This window comes from Argiope bruennichi, chromosome 8, assembly GCF_947563725.1.
Source record: "Argiope bruennichi chromosome 8, qqArgBrue1.1, whole genome shotgun sequence".
Classification (NCBI taxonomy): Eukaryota; Metazoa; Arthropoda; class Arachnida; order Araneae; family Araneidae; genus Argiope; species Argiope bruennichi.
The window spans coordinates 127,538,577-127,554,320 of NC_079158.1; the positions used below are offsets into that span (position 1 = coordinate 127,538,577).

A 15,744-nucleotide genomic window follows, 5' to 3' on the forward strand; every position below is an offset into this window, starting at 1 on the left:
ACTATTTTATTAAATATGATTTACAGGGCTGAGGATCTATATAAAAATTTAAAAATCGTCATTTTCCGAGAAGGGACATAAAATATAATTAATTACTTAATTTAGATCGTTTTGTAAACATATGTATGTCTATTACTAAAGGTTTACAAATTACCTGTTGGTCTCTGATTAAAATGCATATTCTATATATATTAAACCACGTTTGTTTTAAATAAAACTGAATAATTGAATTAATAATATAGATATTATAAAAGATCATAGAAAAAATTTTTCTTCCTTTAATCTTTAGAAAATATCATATTTTATATTTATTTTATATCATACACACTTAAATGTGAAAAAAAATACATTTAAAAAATAAAAATGACACTTTTCTGAATTTAATTTGCAGTAATATTTAACTTATTTCTTAAATTGAGCATTTTTCAATGTGATAAAATGCTGATAAAAGCTAATCTTTTCCCATGCATAACTAATGTACTCATGTAGATTAAATTTTATTTTTATTTTGTGCGAAATAAATTGTTGGTAAATAGGGTTAAAATATTTTTTATACATTAAAAAATTGAAACTTAATTTATAATTTAAGACAATATCAACAATGGAATTATAATTTTTGAAATTTAAGAAGATGCTAAATCCATTTTTGTGTTGTAATATTTTCGGAAGTTATCTTGGAAAGATGACGAAATTCTGTTTCATTTTTAATTATTGGAAATTCTAATCAAAAAACATTAAAAATCACGCCAATATTTCCACTCTTTAAATTATGTACCAAGTTTGGCAGCTCTATGTAAAACGGTTTAGCCTGTAGAGGGCCAACCTACACACATTCATTTTTATTTAAGTAAATATAAAGAATTAAAATTTGATTGATTAGTTACAGCATAATGGAGAGAAGGATTCCTTATTAATCACGATTTCGTTTTTAAAAATATTTTTCTTATTTTTTGGTGAGATTTCTTTTCAAAATATTGAAAACAACAATAAAAAGGCACTTAAAAAGTACTGGGAGTAATCACCCCAAAATTATCTCGCTTGCTCTCTAATAAAGGTGAATTTCTATTTTAGATTAATTTTTTTCCAACCGATTGAAACCAAAATTTGACATAGAATTACAATTGTTGTCACAAAATCAGATACCAAATTTGACATATATAAGTCATTTCTGAGTTATGTATTTACATGCTCTGAAAGTTCAGACAGACGGTAAATGCCTTGTAGGATTTAGCTCAAAGTTTAATATGCGTCTACGATACAAATTTTAAATCTGTGTACCAAATTTTACCCATTTAGATCTCTTCATTTTGTAGTTATCATGTTAACTTATATTTGAATAATAGGACTGACAGAACTTCCTATGAATAGATTTTGCTCAAAATATGACAGAAATCCATAAATTTGGCGTGAAGACCATATGCAAAATTTCATCTGTCTAGCTTGAGTTATTGTGTTCTCATACGGATATGTAGAGCGTCAGAGCCATAATACCAAAACTGTGACTAAACTAAACTAAAACACAGAGATTCGTCAAAATCTCGAATTCGAATTTTTTGACGTCTAATACATTTTTTTAATATTTCGTATACGTGAAAATAAAAAAGGAACCTCCCATTAACCAGTCTGCTAGTTGATATTCGCGTCTCTGATTGTTTGCATACTGGTACAAATATAGACGAGTTGGGTATGTAACTTATTTAAGCGCAAATGGGGCGTTATTTTCAATAATTCATCTTCTGTTATTCTTTTTGTGCGGTTATTCCTTTCTTATTGATTGCAAAGCAGGCTTAAGTGGCAGGTGTCGAATGCTGCCCGAAATACTCTGTTCCCTTGCCCTTGCGTGACACTGACACTTGGAACTATTTTCCCTTCCTCCCTAAGTTCCTTATTCTTGCACGCATTTCAGCTTTTTTGGTTATTCAGGCGGCGTTCACATGCATGCCTCTGAATAAGAAATTTCATACTTTTTGATTTTGTACGGAAGAATTTTCATTTCTAATTTGTATGAGTGGGATCCTGTATGCGTTCGGATGCAATAGCAATAAAAGCTTGAAGTCGTTTAAAAAAAAATCCTTTTCGTTTAAATTCACATAGTCTGTTTCCTTACAGGCAGCGATGACCTTTTCTCTCACCAAGAGAGACTTTACAGGCATTTTATATGTTATGGTAAATGGACTAATCCGGCGATTAATCACTTTTAAACTTATTCATGATTATGAGTAAACACCGGCAATTATACATAACCACCGGATTAGTCGCATTTACCGTAACATATATAAATGTTGTTCATAGTTTATTAAGAAGTGTGACTGTCACTGTTTTTAAGTCAGCATTTTAATATATTCAAACAGCAATTGAAGCACCAGTGCAGGCGAGCACTGGTTTATGTATCTATTTACTGATACAGATTTACTTACTATGAAGGTGCAAAACTGTAACTACTACGGAGGAGGAGAATTTTAATTCATATATTTAAAATACAAGCATGACACTATTTGTGAGGTTTTTTTGTACTCAACATTACAAAGTATACAAAAAAGTATCACAATGAAATACAAAAGTTCAAATTCAAAAGAGAAAACAATTGTCAAAAATGAATGTATCGGTAACTTCGATATTATCAAACCAAAATACATTCTAATCTAATTCTATCTAATCCAAACCAAACAATGCAAAAAGGTTTGTCACATCTAAATTTTCGAAATCTTTGAAGCGAATCTAAATTCTCAGAACAACATGAAAAAGTAATAAAGAAACAGTTTTTTGAAATGATCGCTTTAACTAGAAACTTTATCGCAGAATCCTGATTGCAGTGTATTAAGAAGCCATTGCAGTGAATTAAGAATTCTGAAGAATTCTTTTTCTTTATTTGAAAAGATTATTCATCCATATGCAGCTAAAAGTAACAGGATCGCTTTTAATGACAGGAATCATATATTTTCCTTTTAATTTAAAATGTCATTTGTGAAACTGAAAGAATTGTCGACATTGATGTGTTTGCCATATATATTGCTTACTGTCGATATATAATGATTTCATATTGAAGATATTTTTATTGTAATAAAATTTATAATAATAGAAATTGTAATAGAATAGATACATTTTAAAATAACAAGAACACATTCAATCCATTTCCCTTTCTTTTACGAATTTTCCCCGTGATCTGGGCATCCCAGGGTCGAGTCCTGGTTCGGGAATGGTTGTTCTTCACCGTGTGTTCTATCTGTGAGGTATGTGAAAATGTCCCCTTTAAAAAGGGATTGTGCAAGCGAGTGTGTGGGTGTCATCTTCATATGAGCTAGACTTCTGCCCATGGGTATTCAGGTGTCTTTACCCTCAGAAACTACTGCCTCCCCCTTTCCGGGTAACGCGGACACGACATCCTCACCATTCCTTTCTTTTGACTTGATCACTTTAAGTGATAAAGAAGTAATTTATTCATAAAATAAATTCAAAGTAGAAATCTTAGATCACCTTAAAATGCATAATTAACTTTTGGCATTTCTTTATCAATTTAAGAAGAAAATGAATAGCTGAAGAGCTATTTTTACATTCTAATTAGAATATTTAAATAAATCATTTTCATGTTATCCTTCTTTTTATCTGGTGAGATGATCGGCCAGCATTTCTAGAAATGTCATTTATAATGCCCAAATCGTTTGAGCAGGTGTTACGCCAACATTCAGCAGCACATAGAATTTAGAAAAATTGAAAAGTTTCAAAACAAAAATATATTGGGATGGATTATTAGTCTCATAAAATGACTGCATTGCCAAATTTAAAATATATATATATATTTCAGGTCAAAATAAAAAGAGGATGACACACAGTCTTCTCACCAAAGTTATGTTTTGTTTCAAACTCTACCTTGCATTGCCCTGTCTTTTAACTCCTTCGCAAAATCTGACTTCCTGTTCCTGTCACTTCCAGAATCTAATTGCTTCCGTGTCCTTGATCTCAGAATAGGCATAGTTGATCCTATTGTTAAACAAAATTTTGGAAAAGCTCAATTCCTCTCTCTAACTGAGTATCTATCAATACTTACCATCGCTGGTGCAACGCTTTCTCTTCCAGTTGTTGTTCAACACAGCCTGGGGCTCGGCCAAGCCACAGAAATAACAGTGCGTCAACGCCGGCTTCCAGATTACGCTTTGGTACTTCTTTTGTCGGAGCAGGCGATTACAGGTGCGCCGAAAACGTTTGTGTTGGCCGGGGTGCTAGGCAGGCTGCCAGACTCTGGGGAGAGATTCTCCGTTTCAATTTGTCTTCCTCTCTTCTTGCGTGGCGTAAGAATTTACTTTCGGTTTGAAGAATCTGCCAGTTCGTTTTCATTCGTGACTTTTGCTTTTGTGCGAAGTGCGCTCTCTTAAATCAATGGGAAAGATGGTTCATTTGTTGATTTTATTTATTGTTTGCTTAAAAGCAAGCGGTGTAATGTTGGGTTGGATACTCGGCCAGCTATAGGACGGTAAGTAGACAGTGCATGCGTAGGAAGTTCAGAAAAATTCTGTTCAGTCGATTGTAAGTAATTGTCCGACGACACAACAGCGCCGCTATATTGTATCTTTTTTTTTTTTTTTTTTTTCTTACTGCTCATTGTAGAATTTGGCGGCTTTTTTGACGTGAAAAAATTGATTACTTATCATAAATCAATTCCGACATTTTTTTGCTCCTTGTTCTTTCAAACACGAGTTTTTTTTTAATTATTATTTGCCATTTCTTTTTTCTATAGTTTTCCAAACTTAGATTTCTTGACCTTTTTTTTTTTTTTTTTACCCATGTTTCTTTGCGTAAATATCCATCATTTTAATACCATAGCATTGGAAAAGAAAAATTCAAACGCCAAAACGACAATTTATAGCCAAGCATGGAATGCCTGAATATATCTTATGAAATTGTGGCAAGCATAAATGAGTAACTTTCTATACATGCGCTGCTACTAACAGTCTTATGACTGGTTAAGTGTAAACCCGGCATAAGAGTATATGCGACCCTTCATTAAAGAAAAAATTAAAGCATATCTTAATAATACGTACTCATATATTCTCATGCATAGCCACACATAAAGAAATCTGATATCAAAAGTATTGATTTTTTTTATTTAACAAAATAGTATTTAAATTGTACAAAAAAAGTTTTTTTCTTCTTTTTTCTTTAAGTAAAGTAAAAGTGTGCAATATATGAAGAAACATTAAACTATTCGAATGAAATTAGATCACCCGAAAGAATGAAGTATTTTCTTCGGATAGACAAACACAATAATAATAGAACCTGTCTTAAGTATGAGTCATGAATTCATTTCAGATCAAGGTGATCTGAGCCATCGAACGGCAAGTCTAGTGCAAAGAACTGTTGTGCATCTTCTTCCGTACCTCATACTCCAATTCTTATCCCTCCACATTTCTCTAACTTTTCCACCCACCCCTCTCCTGATCCCAGGCCAACTGGTCCTTGCCTCCACCGAGGACCCAGGGAGTTTACCATTTTTTTTTTTTTTTTCCCCAGCAAGCCTGATTGTGGTATTTCAAAATTTTCGATACCGTTTCCCATTTCTTTAGAGTTTGTTCACTGTTTTTCTATACTTTTCCAGCTCGCTAAATGCAATTTGACATTACTGGAACAATATGCGTTTTATAATCAACGGGAATTATCACTTGCATTTATATTACTTTTATATGCTCTTAGATGGCAACATAATTTGGGTAGAAATGAATAATGAAATAATGATTTTACTTAGCTCATTTGGATATAAATAATTTTAAAATAAAATATTTCTAATTTTTTTTCAATGTTTCATTTTTTGTACTTATAAATAAGAATTTGGATTGAAAAAGTTAAAAGTGCTGACAAGAGCTAAATTTCCTTACGAACAATGAAATTACTTTCAAAGGAGTCTGAAATTAAGACTTTTGAATAAATAATTTTAAAATATATTTTATGTTATATTTATATGTATGCTAAGATAAGATATATTATAAATTTCATGTCCTATTTTTTTTTTTCATTCATATCTTTCCTCCCCACTCACATGTTGCTCCCGCGTTTCTATGGAGACTAGGAATAGTGCTGATGTCGATAAGGATGAAGGATGAAAGGAGAATAAATGCAAATGTACAGTGACAAATTGCAATCGCATTCATTTATTAATTTATGAAGGAACCTTTTCAAATATCTTGCAACCATTATTTCAAAGCTGTGGCAATCCATTAAAATATGCCGATTTTATATTAAAAAAATAAGAAATAGCTTCAATATATATATATATATATATATATATATATATATATATATATATATATATATATATATATATATATATATATATATATATATATATATATATATATATATATAATACAGTATAATAAATACAGTACACTCCCGAGAGTCGGCCTAATGTGGCGGACGTGTAGGTCGGATAAAAAAAAAGCCGGATAGGCCGGAGTTCTATGAGCTCATTTCTTTGGCCGCCTATACCCAAAGACAAAGTTTTATACCAAAACTCACTGTTCTTCTTATAGAATACTAAACCCTCCATTTATTTCAAGCCAAGTAGAATGTGAACATGGCCCGGTGAACCCTAGAAGCAGTAGCTGGTTTTTGCTGTTATGCTAGTCTGGTTTCTGTATAGTGCGTAATTTCTCCTGTATAGTCACTACAATTCTTTTTCCGGTTATCACCCATTTTGAAATCTTCACTGTGGTGCACTTAAAACAGTATTAAGTATACCCCAAGAACAATTTACGAATACTGTAAGTATTGTGCAGTTGTAATCAGGAACAGCGGCAACAATAGAGGTCCATTACACACTGATGAAACAATGAACAACGAGCAGAATACTGCTTTTTTTCCTGTAGTATAATATCACTTGTATTTATCGTAGCAGACGCCCGCCTTCCAATGCTTTGACCATGTTGCCAATGCAACGCTTTGCCTTCCTCCTATAATTGCGATAAAAGAAAACTAGGCCGGATAGTCACGAACCGGATACTCGGAAGTGTACTCATTGAGAAGATGTAATAGCTAACACTCCAACTATTTATTAAAATGGTTTAGTTTAAGAAGCGGCAGCAAAAATTATATCTGCTTCCTTGGAGGCTTTTAAAAGACAGGAGCAGAGAAGCAAAGATAGCGTTGCTAAGGAAACCAGATGCTTGTTTGATCAAAGTTGCGCTGCGCTTTCTCACACTTTTCTTCCGTAATTTCTATTTGGCAATCATATTAATATAAAAATTGTTGAACCTGAGCTTTCATTCATTAGTTGCACATCATTAATCACGATTTGATTTCCTTCATTTGATTCATTAGTTGAATTGATTTGATTCATTAGTTGTACATCATTAATCACGATTTGATTTTTTTTCTATTATTCAAATTTAAATTTAATGCATTATATTGTGTGTTTATAAGGGGAGCTTGTGGCATTCATTTGTTCTCAGGGATTAATGTTTGTTGTTAATTTCAATTCAATCTTTTTCGCGAAACTTGAACTCAGAAATTCCCCTTATGAATTAAACTTCAAATTTTGAAAGGCAGTGAACTATTTAAGAAGCTTTATTCTTGTTTTGTTAACATATTCCTTATCAACGTGTCTTGAGTGTTAATCTGCTCATCATTATTTCTATTCTCTTACAAACAAGACCGTGATTTCTTCTAACCCGCAAGATTTTATGCAGATTTGCGCATTTCGATTGCAAAGCAATCTTTAACGCAAAAGTATTTACAGGAATGTTTTGTTTATTAGTTTCATTAAATTGTTGTTCCTGGGCAGATTTGAACAGATTTAATAATTCCTTAACAGATTTTAATTTTGTTTTCTCATTTAATAATTTTAATTCAAATGAAAATTAGACATACACATACATGCTATTATCCTCGAGTATGTTAAAATGGTGCGGTCCATTCTCTCTCCGACATACGTTGGCTCAATTGAGATAAGGCTGATAAAAACGAACTGAAGATTGATAAAAAAAATGATATTTGAGCTTTTCCTTCTCTGTTGAGCGTCAGTACAAAAACGCCGACACACGTTCATTTTAATTAGACGTAGAGAAATGTTATTCGTTTGTTTTCGTTGATCACAAGCATTAGTTTAAAACAGATCGTAAAAAAGTTTTTCCAGTCCCTATTTCTTATAAAAAGTTATAAATGTTAAAAATATTATTAAAGGATTGAATAACTAACTAATAAATAGTATAAAATTTAAACGAAAGTTTAATTTTTATATTAACTTATTTAACTAAAAAATCAAATCGAGTTTTTGACTTCGTATAAAACTGAGCGGGGCACATTCTTCCTAATGAAAACTGAATGGTCTGACACTTGAATTAAAAATAAACATTTCCCCCCTTCAGCACAGAGCCATGCTTAACTGTTTCGATCTCATCATAACGCAAAATATTGTACTTTATCTTATGAAGAGTGTACTCGTCAAAACAATTAACATTGATAAAAAGGAGGGAAGAAAAATTTTCATAATAATTATTTAACATTTTATTTGAAGAAGATAGTTTAAAGCAGCTTATTTATGCATACTTGAAATAATCTTTTAATTGCAAACGTTCCGAATGAATTATATTCAAAAAAAAAAATGTCAATAGAAGTTATAGCAAAAAAAAAAAAAAAAAAAAATGCGCACTGGGTTCGGCCGGGATTTGAATCCGGGACCTCTCGCACCCTAAGCGAGAATCATACCCCTAGACCACCGAACCACGTATTGTAAATAACAATAATAAAGTGAAAATCAAGAGTACATTTAAGATATTGTTGAGGGCGTTTGTTATCTTTTTTTGTGGGGGAATGGGTGCAATTTATTTTACAATATTTATTTAGATTTTAAAATTAGATTTAAAAGAGAAATATTTTGTGTAACTAATTTTTTTATTGATTATTAGATTTTAAAAAAAAGGATAACTACGCCTTTTCTTTTTTTGTTTTTAATTAAATTTATTGCGTTTATTTAATTTTAAATACATATATAATTGTACGAATCCAATTTTAAAACAATACATTTTTTTAATATAATACATAATTGTTAATAACAAAAACATCAACCAACGGGCTCGGCCGGGATTTGAACCCGGGACCTCTCGCACCCAAAGCGAGAATCATACCCCTAGACCACCGAGCCACGTTGAGAGATTTATGTAGACACTAACCAATACTAGAAATAGTTTTTTTTTATAACTATTCGAGTATTTTTGTTTGCAGTGGCATATTCCATGCTGGATTTCTAGTTATAAAATTGTATTTATTGCCTTGTTTATCGGGTTTAAAGTGCTGAGATCGCTAAATAGCTGTTGTAAAACGGTTATTACTTTAAGAAATTTGAAGCAGTTGAAAATACTTAAGTGGGTCTACGTATTAAAAGCATATTTAAAATTATTCTAGAATGAAGGAATATTCTAAAATTATTTTACTTCCCATTTAAATTAAAGACATGAAAAGAAAGTGATTATATATTCAGGCTTATAGCAAAACATATAAGAAAAATTTCGTCTTGGAGGTGCGGGGGATCGAACCCCGGGCCTTTCACATGCAAAGCGAACGCTCTACCACTGAGCTACACCCCCTTCGAGCAACAGGTGATACGGTAGGTACAGCAGCTAACAGGTCTTTTTGACCTACTTAACTCGCACTCAGATGCAAGTGAGACAAGAATAACTGCTCGGCACACTGCCGCTACATGCTTCATCAAATATCGGCGCTTCTTTCCAATTGCTATTTCAATATGATTTGAAAATGTAAATTGGTTTTAAATTTTCGGTTCATTTTTTTCTTACCTTTTAAATATGAATCGGATTTGTAGAGTTTGTACGAAACAGGAAATTAAATTAATATTTTGCTGTAAACGCGCAGCAATTGCCTTTTTTTAACCACCCCACTATTTTTGGTGGAGATTTTTTTTTCTCCTTAGTATAATTTACATGCACAAAATCTAATTGGCAGACTTTTACTTTTTATTGAATTGAGTGTGAAAGTGTGATTGATTGTGATTCTGGCGCACAAGAACTGAAATTTTCTATTGGAATAGTGTGAGGTTATGAAAACCAATATCAGTCTAAAATTTGCAAATTATTGCTTATATTATGAGTGAATTAATTTTTATAAATTTTGTTGGTTTCTATTTGTTAATCCACATTAAAATGGTAAGAAAAGAGGAGGAAAAGATTTTGCATATAATAAAGTAAACGAATTACGTTTTAATTGCAATTTAGTAAGTTTTATTCGTAAATGAAATTATTTTTTAATATTTAGTTTTGGGCATAACTCATGATTTACGAAGAAAGTGTAACACGCCTTTCAGACATATAGAGACAGTTTTATTCTATGACATTTTAATCAAATGCAATGCATCATTTTCCGACAAATAACAAGCATTCATTTTATTTTCTTGTAGTTTTCAGTTTTGTACAAATTTAATGCTTTTACCTATTCAAAAGGATGCTATTTATAGATATACAATGTGTATTTTTATAATGCTTGATTCAGTTTATAACAGTTAGAGGATCTCAAAAATTTGTTTTGTAGGTATCTTAAATATGCATATTTTTACTATTCATTCACGATACACATTTTTACGGTTGCATTATAAATTTACAATATCGTGTGGCGGGCATTCTGAATATCGAAAAATGTATTTATTTCGTAAAACATTTTGTATTTAGGGAGCGCTAGAAAGTAAAAATAACAATAATGCTATGGGGTGGTTTATTTATTTACTTTCAAGGAGTAAGTAAAAGTTAGAGAATTTGTGAATTATTTGCTAAGCTTTAGTCTACATTTTAAAATAAAAAAGGAGCAACTTTGAAAAGTCATCTTCGTAACTAAGCTTTAAATATTAACTCGAAAAAGAAAAAAAAGGAAAAAGAAAAAAAAAGCTGGAAATTTTTTTTAATTTAAATAATTGCGGCAGTGAATACCAAAATATTTCTCAAGGAAAATGATGATTTATAATATGGAGAATATCGTTTTTATTCCATCTTTCGTACAACGACAACATTTGGAATTAATTCAACAATAGATCGCCGACCGATAAAACGATACATCACCAACAGCGATAGAGTCTTCATTGAAATGTAAGCCACGAAATAGGCATAATGTTGCTGAAGATGTAGAATCTGAAAAACCTGTATTATCTTTAGGGGGAAAAAAAATGCTTCCTTTAGGTGGTTGGGAATTTTTAAGTAAAATTCTAGTAGTTTATTATTATGATTATTATTTATTTATTTATTATTTTGAACAATTCTTCTTTCTTCAGAAAAAAAGATGAAAAAATTTATCATTAGGTAATTTTAAAATTGAAAACATATTTGGAATCTATCTGCGAATTTTATATCTGAAAAGTAAATTGTCGTACAATAAAACTGTCACTGATATAATTCCTGATATAAAAGACGAAAACACTAGCAGAAACCTCAAATGCGTTTTTTTATTATTATTTATTTATTTATTGGGAGTATGGGAAGGAAATCAATATTTTTTTAAGGGGATATTTTTTTTTAATAATAAAACCCTCGAAACAAGCATGATTCCATTACGTACAATATGCCTTTATATATTTTTAAAACTTTGTAACACTGCTTTACTTCTAAATATGTTAAATCTGTTTAGTTTAAAATCATGCCCACCGTAGTAAATTAATATTCAATCAAGAGTAAAAGGGTAAGTTTGAAAATGTTTAATTTTTCTCCACACTTACAAAAACAATGCCCTCGGGTTCGGCCGGGATTTGAACCCGGGACCTCTCGCACCCTAAGCGAGAATCATACCCCTAGACCACCGAACCACGTACTAAGCTTCTCTATAACTAAACGTATTCTAAATTTGGTTTAGTTTAATTGTTTATTAGTATTGGTGAAACAGAGTTAAAATACTCATTTCAATGGGGAAAAAAACAATTTGAACGATCATTCTTTCCTTTTAGAAATCAATAAAAGAAAAAGATGCCTGAATACTGTTTAACCTGTCGTATAGGAAATTTATGAACGAATTTTGATCAGAAAACTTCTTTACAAATTCTGAAAAAAATTATTTTAATTTTAGCGTATTTATTTTAAATATATATTACGTGAATATTGTAAACCAACAACAATATATAATGTAAGCGGGAGAAACAAAAATTACTTTGGGCTCGGCCGGGATTTGAACCCGGGACCTCTCGCACCCAAAGCGAGAATCATACCCCTAGACCACCGAGCCACGCACATCCATTCACAGTCGACAAAGTTGTCCGCGATAGGAAAAGTTGCAGTTAGTAAACAGGTTTTAAATATTCGTCGCGCAGTATTTTCGTTTCGGGTGAGGGTAAAAAATACTGTTAAGAGTCATTCAAGAAAAAAGAAAATTATTTATAATTGATCAAATATTTAATTCAAAGGTATTATTTAGCCAGTTTGAGTGAAATTCAAGATGATTTTAGCAACTACTTATGCTTTTAAATATTGAAAAATCTAAAAGAAAGGGGGGGGGGAATCCTTGGATAGCTTTCGCGTTCCGAATGTTTCTTGTAACTTGCTTGAGATCTTGAATTGCAGTTTAAGAATCACCTCTCTAAAATTAATGCAATGGCGTTTATTTGCATAAAATTCGTTTCTCCGTCTTTCAGTTTTGATCATCCACCCATCCATTCTTTCAAAAGTATTTAAAAATTAATAAATAAATAAATATTGAGAGCAAATTTACGAATCATCAAAATTATGTTACTAAGTTGAAGGAATTATTATTATTATAAATAATGATAAAAAGAAAATACTATAAGCAAAGTAAACAAATATTATTACTCAATTTCAATTGGATCTACAACTGAACAATGCGGTATAAAGTAGCGGAATTTCTCATGAGGGACTTTTCCTTCGAGACTTTTCATCATAAGTAAAAATATTTTTTTTTTAAATGTTCTTGGCATAAACAATTATTTTTCATTTCTTTATTTACTTTCTAATATTGAGACTGCTCAAAATTTTTCTTACAAAAAAAAAAAAAATCATGATTTTTTGTTGTTGTTGTTTTCTCCCTTAAAGGCTACGAAAACTCTACGAATCTGTGAAAAAAAATTTTAAAAAATTATATAGAACAAATGTGAGTGATTTTTTTAATTGGCTATTTTACAGCAATAATAGTTAAAATTATTTTAGAAGGCACCCATTTATCTTATTTGAAAAAAAGTTTCCATTCAGATGATTAAGTTGTACTTTCATACCTTTTGTTAACCAAAATTGCATGGCCTATTAAAAGAGGGAAGAGGGGGTAAAAACAAAATTAAATAATCGGTCTGGAGGTGCGGGGGATCGAACCCCGGGCCTTTCACATGCAAAGCGAACGCTCTACCACTGAGCTACACCCCCTTCGTAGAAAAATGATGTACGTACAAAACAGCTGTAAACAAGTCTCTTGACCTTATTCTCATTTTTTACGTCATCAGCCGATGATAAGATGTAGGACCGTTCGCTGCCGGGAAGAGTGAAGTTGGATTTGAAACGGAATATTAGAAAACTCTATGTCATAAAAAAATTTATTAAAAGTATTTTGAAACTATTCTATTGTAACAGTTTTAAAAGCAGGGATTTGGGAATTATATTTTTGTTTTCAAAATGGACGGGGGAATAAAGCAGCGTATAGAACTGAAGACCAAAACCGTCAGTGGAATGACGTTTCAGATGATTTATAAAATTCTACATAAATAACGTCTAAATAATTATCCGTTATTTATATACAATTACGTATATTTAACGAGGTATTATATTTTTATTCTAGCATAATGTGTCATTTCTTATTTTGATTTCACTTATCTATTTTCAAATTTTCAGTCTTCCATGTTTTTTTTTTATTATTATTATTTTATTCTTTCCTACAAATACCAACTTACTAATAACAATTTTTATTTGATCGGAACGCAGTATTAATATTATTATTATTGCCTTTTTAGGTGTGTAACATTTAAAAATAAGGAAGGGTAAGAGATGGAAATGCCCGTGTTTTTCAAATTCAATTAGAATTTCATTATAATAGATTTCTGAGCCACGATGATAATATTTATTATCTATTTAATCATTATCAAAGATAAAAAAATATTTTTTAAATGAGGATTGTTAATAATTTAACGATTTATTACGTGAACACAATTTACTGAAAATTAAAAACTTGTATTTATGAAGAAAACGATTAGAAATTCTGAATTACTTGAAACTGATGGAAACAGTAAAAATTCTAATTTTAAATATCTAAAATTTCCGAAAAAGGCGAATTGTGTTTTAAATTGAGGAATTATAAGACAAAAGACAAGTTTAAACACAGGGAAGATCCAAATAATTATTTTTAAAATTTAAATGTTCTAATAAATGATCCATAATTAGAAAATGAGTGACAAGTGTTTCTAATTTAAATATTAATTATATTTAGATCGTTTTTAATTATTTAAAACATAAGGATTTCAAAAAATGAATAAATATTCTAAATAAATTTAAGCATTTTGAATTCAACAATTCTGCTATAAAGTTTCAAAATAAATAGTGAAATTCATATTCAATCAGTTTCCCAATCAGTTTTTCATGTTTTATAAAAAAATTGTTTTGTAGTTATTTTTGATGATTTCTAAATATCTTTTTGATCCCGCATGACATTCCTATGTCATATCGGGTGGAAGTTGAAAAAAGTTGTTAAAAGTTGAAAAAAGATGTTATACCACGAACAACGCTGTTGCGGGTACTGCTAGTATATATATAATTACGTTTGAATACATCTGTTCAGCAATAAAAGCCTCGAGAGAATTATGGATTTAAAAAAATTATTCAGTTACAATCACTGAAGACTCAAAGAATACACGTATGCAACTAACACACTCAGACACACACACACAAATCAGAGTCATAAATAATGTTTTTACAGTTTTTAGATTTTACTTTGATATTAATCAAAACAAATTTTCATTATAGATTGCATTTTACGATTATATTAATAAAAAATTCAAAGAAACAGAAAAAATTCGAATTATTGAAGGATTCGAATTAAAAATGCTCAAAGTTCACTGCATAAGATTTAACGAACGAGTACAAGAAACAAAGAAATTGCTCTGATTATTAAAAAAAAATGTTAAAAAAGTGTTTATATAATCTATGTATTATTAGCAATGTAAAGTAATTACATAAATTATTTCTTTTAATGATCAGCATATGTTAAGGCTGTTTTACAAAATAAGAAGATTTGTATATATATATATATATACTTCAAATTAATGAACGTAGCGGCATCTGAGATTTTGTACTTTTTGAGGACTATTTCTTCTTAAGATTCAATTTGAAAAGAATCAAAAACAATAATTGTAGTTACATAGTCTAATTTTCAAATGTCAAACTCTTAAATATTAACGGGCAAAAATAACTAAGACAAAGTCTGGTTAAAAATATTTTTTTGTGGTTATAAAGAGAAAAGTATTAATTTTTCTTTCGCCTTTATTTAAATACGTTACATGAAAATATGCATACCCAAATGTAAACTCTGTTTCTTCTCTGTATAATAAAACTAAACGAAAATTCGAATTTTACAAAATTTATCTTAATAAGCATATTATTGTTTAAATTGAATGAAAAATCTGTACACACTATGAATTACTGCCTTACTTTATTCGTGCTTTTCCAATTTGAGATTTTGCAAAGATGACGTGGTATTCTTTTCTTAATATTGCGTTTTTTTTAATTGTACGCCGCTTCATTCAAAGAAATATGAACTAACTTGGGTGCAAGTTTT

The 15,744-nt window shown here is 30.4% G+C and overlaps 1 protein-coding gene and 6 non-coding genes across 9 annotated transcripts in view; 1 reads left to right on the top strand and 6 right to left on the bottom strand.

The window, feature by feature from the left end:
- Positions 1-15,744, top strand: part of LOC129981001 (calpain-A-like) — a 145,750-nt gene that overhangs the window by 23,046 nt on the left and 106,960 nt on the right. The window lies entirely within an intron of this gene.
- On the bottom strand, positions 8,640-8,711 carry Trnap-agg (transfer RNA proline (anticodon AGG)). Its single transcript has one exon. It is a non-coding gene; the product is annotated as a tRNA-Pro (tRNA).
- Trnap-ugg (transfer RNA proline (anticodon UGG)) lies at positions 9,059-9,130 on the bottom strand. Its single transcript has one exon. It is a non-coding gene; the product is annotated as a tRNA-Pro (tRNA).
- Trnaa-ugc (transfer RNA alanine (anticodon UGC)) lies at positions 9,501-9,572 on the bottom strand. Its single transcript has one exon. It is a non-coding gene; the product is annotated as a tRNA-Ala (tRNA).
- Positions 11,717-11,788, bottom strand: Trnap-agg (transfer RNA proline (anticodon AGG)). Its single transcript has one exon. It is a non-coding gene; the product is annotated as a tRNA-Pro (tRNA).
- On the bottom strand, positions 12,130-12,201 carry Trnap-ugg (transfer RNA proline (anticodon UGG)). The gene has a single exon. It is a non-coding gene; the product is annotated as a tRNA-Pro (tRNA).
- On the bottom strand, positions 13,275-13,346 carry Trnaa-ugc (transfer RNA alanine (anticodon UGC)). Its single transcript has one exon. It is a non-coding gene; the product is annotated as a tRNA-Ala (tRNA).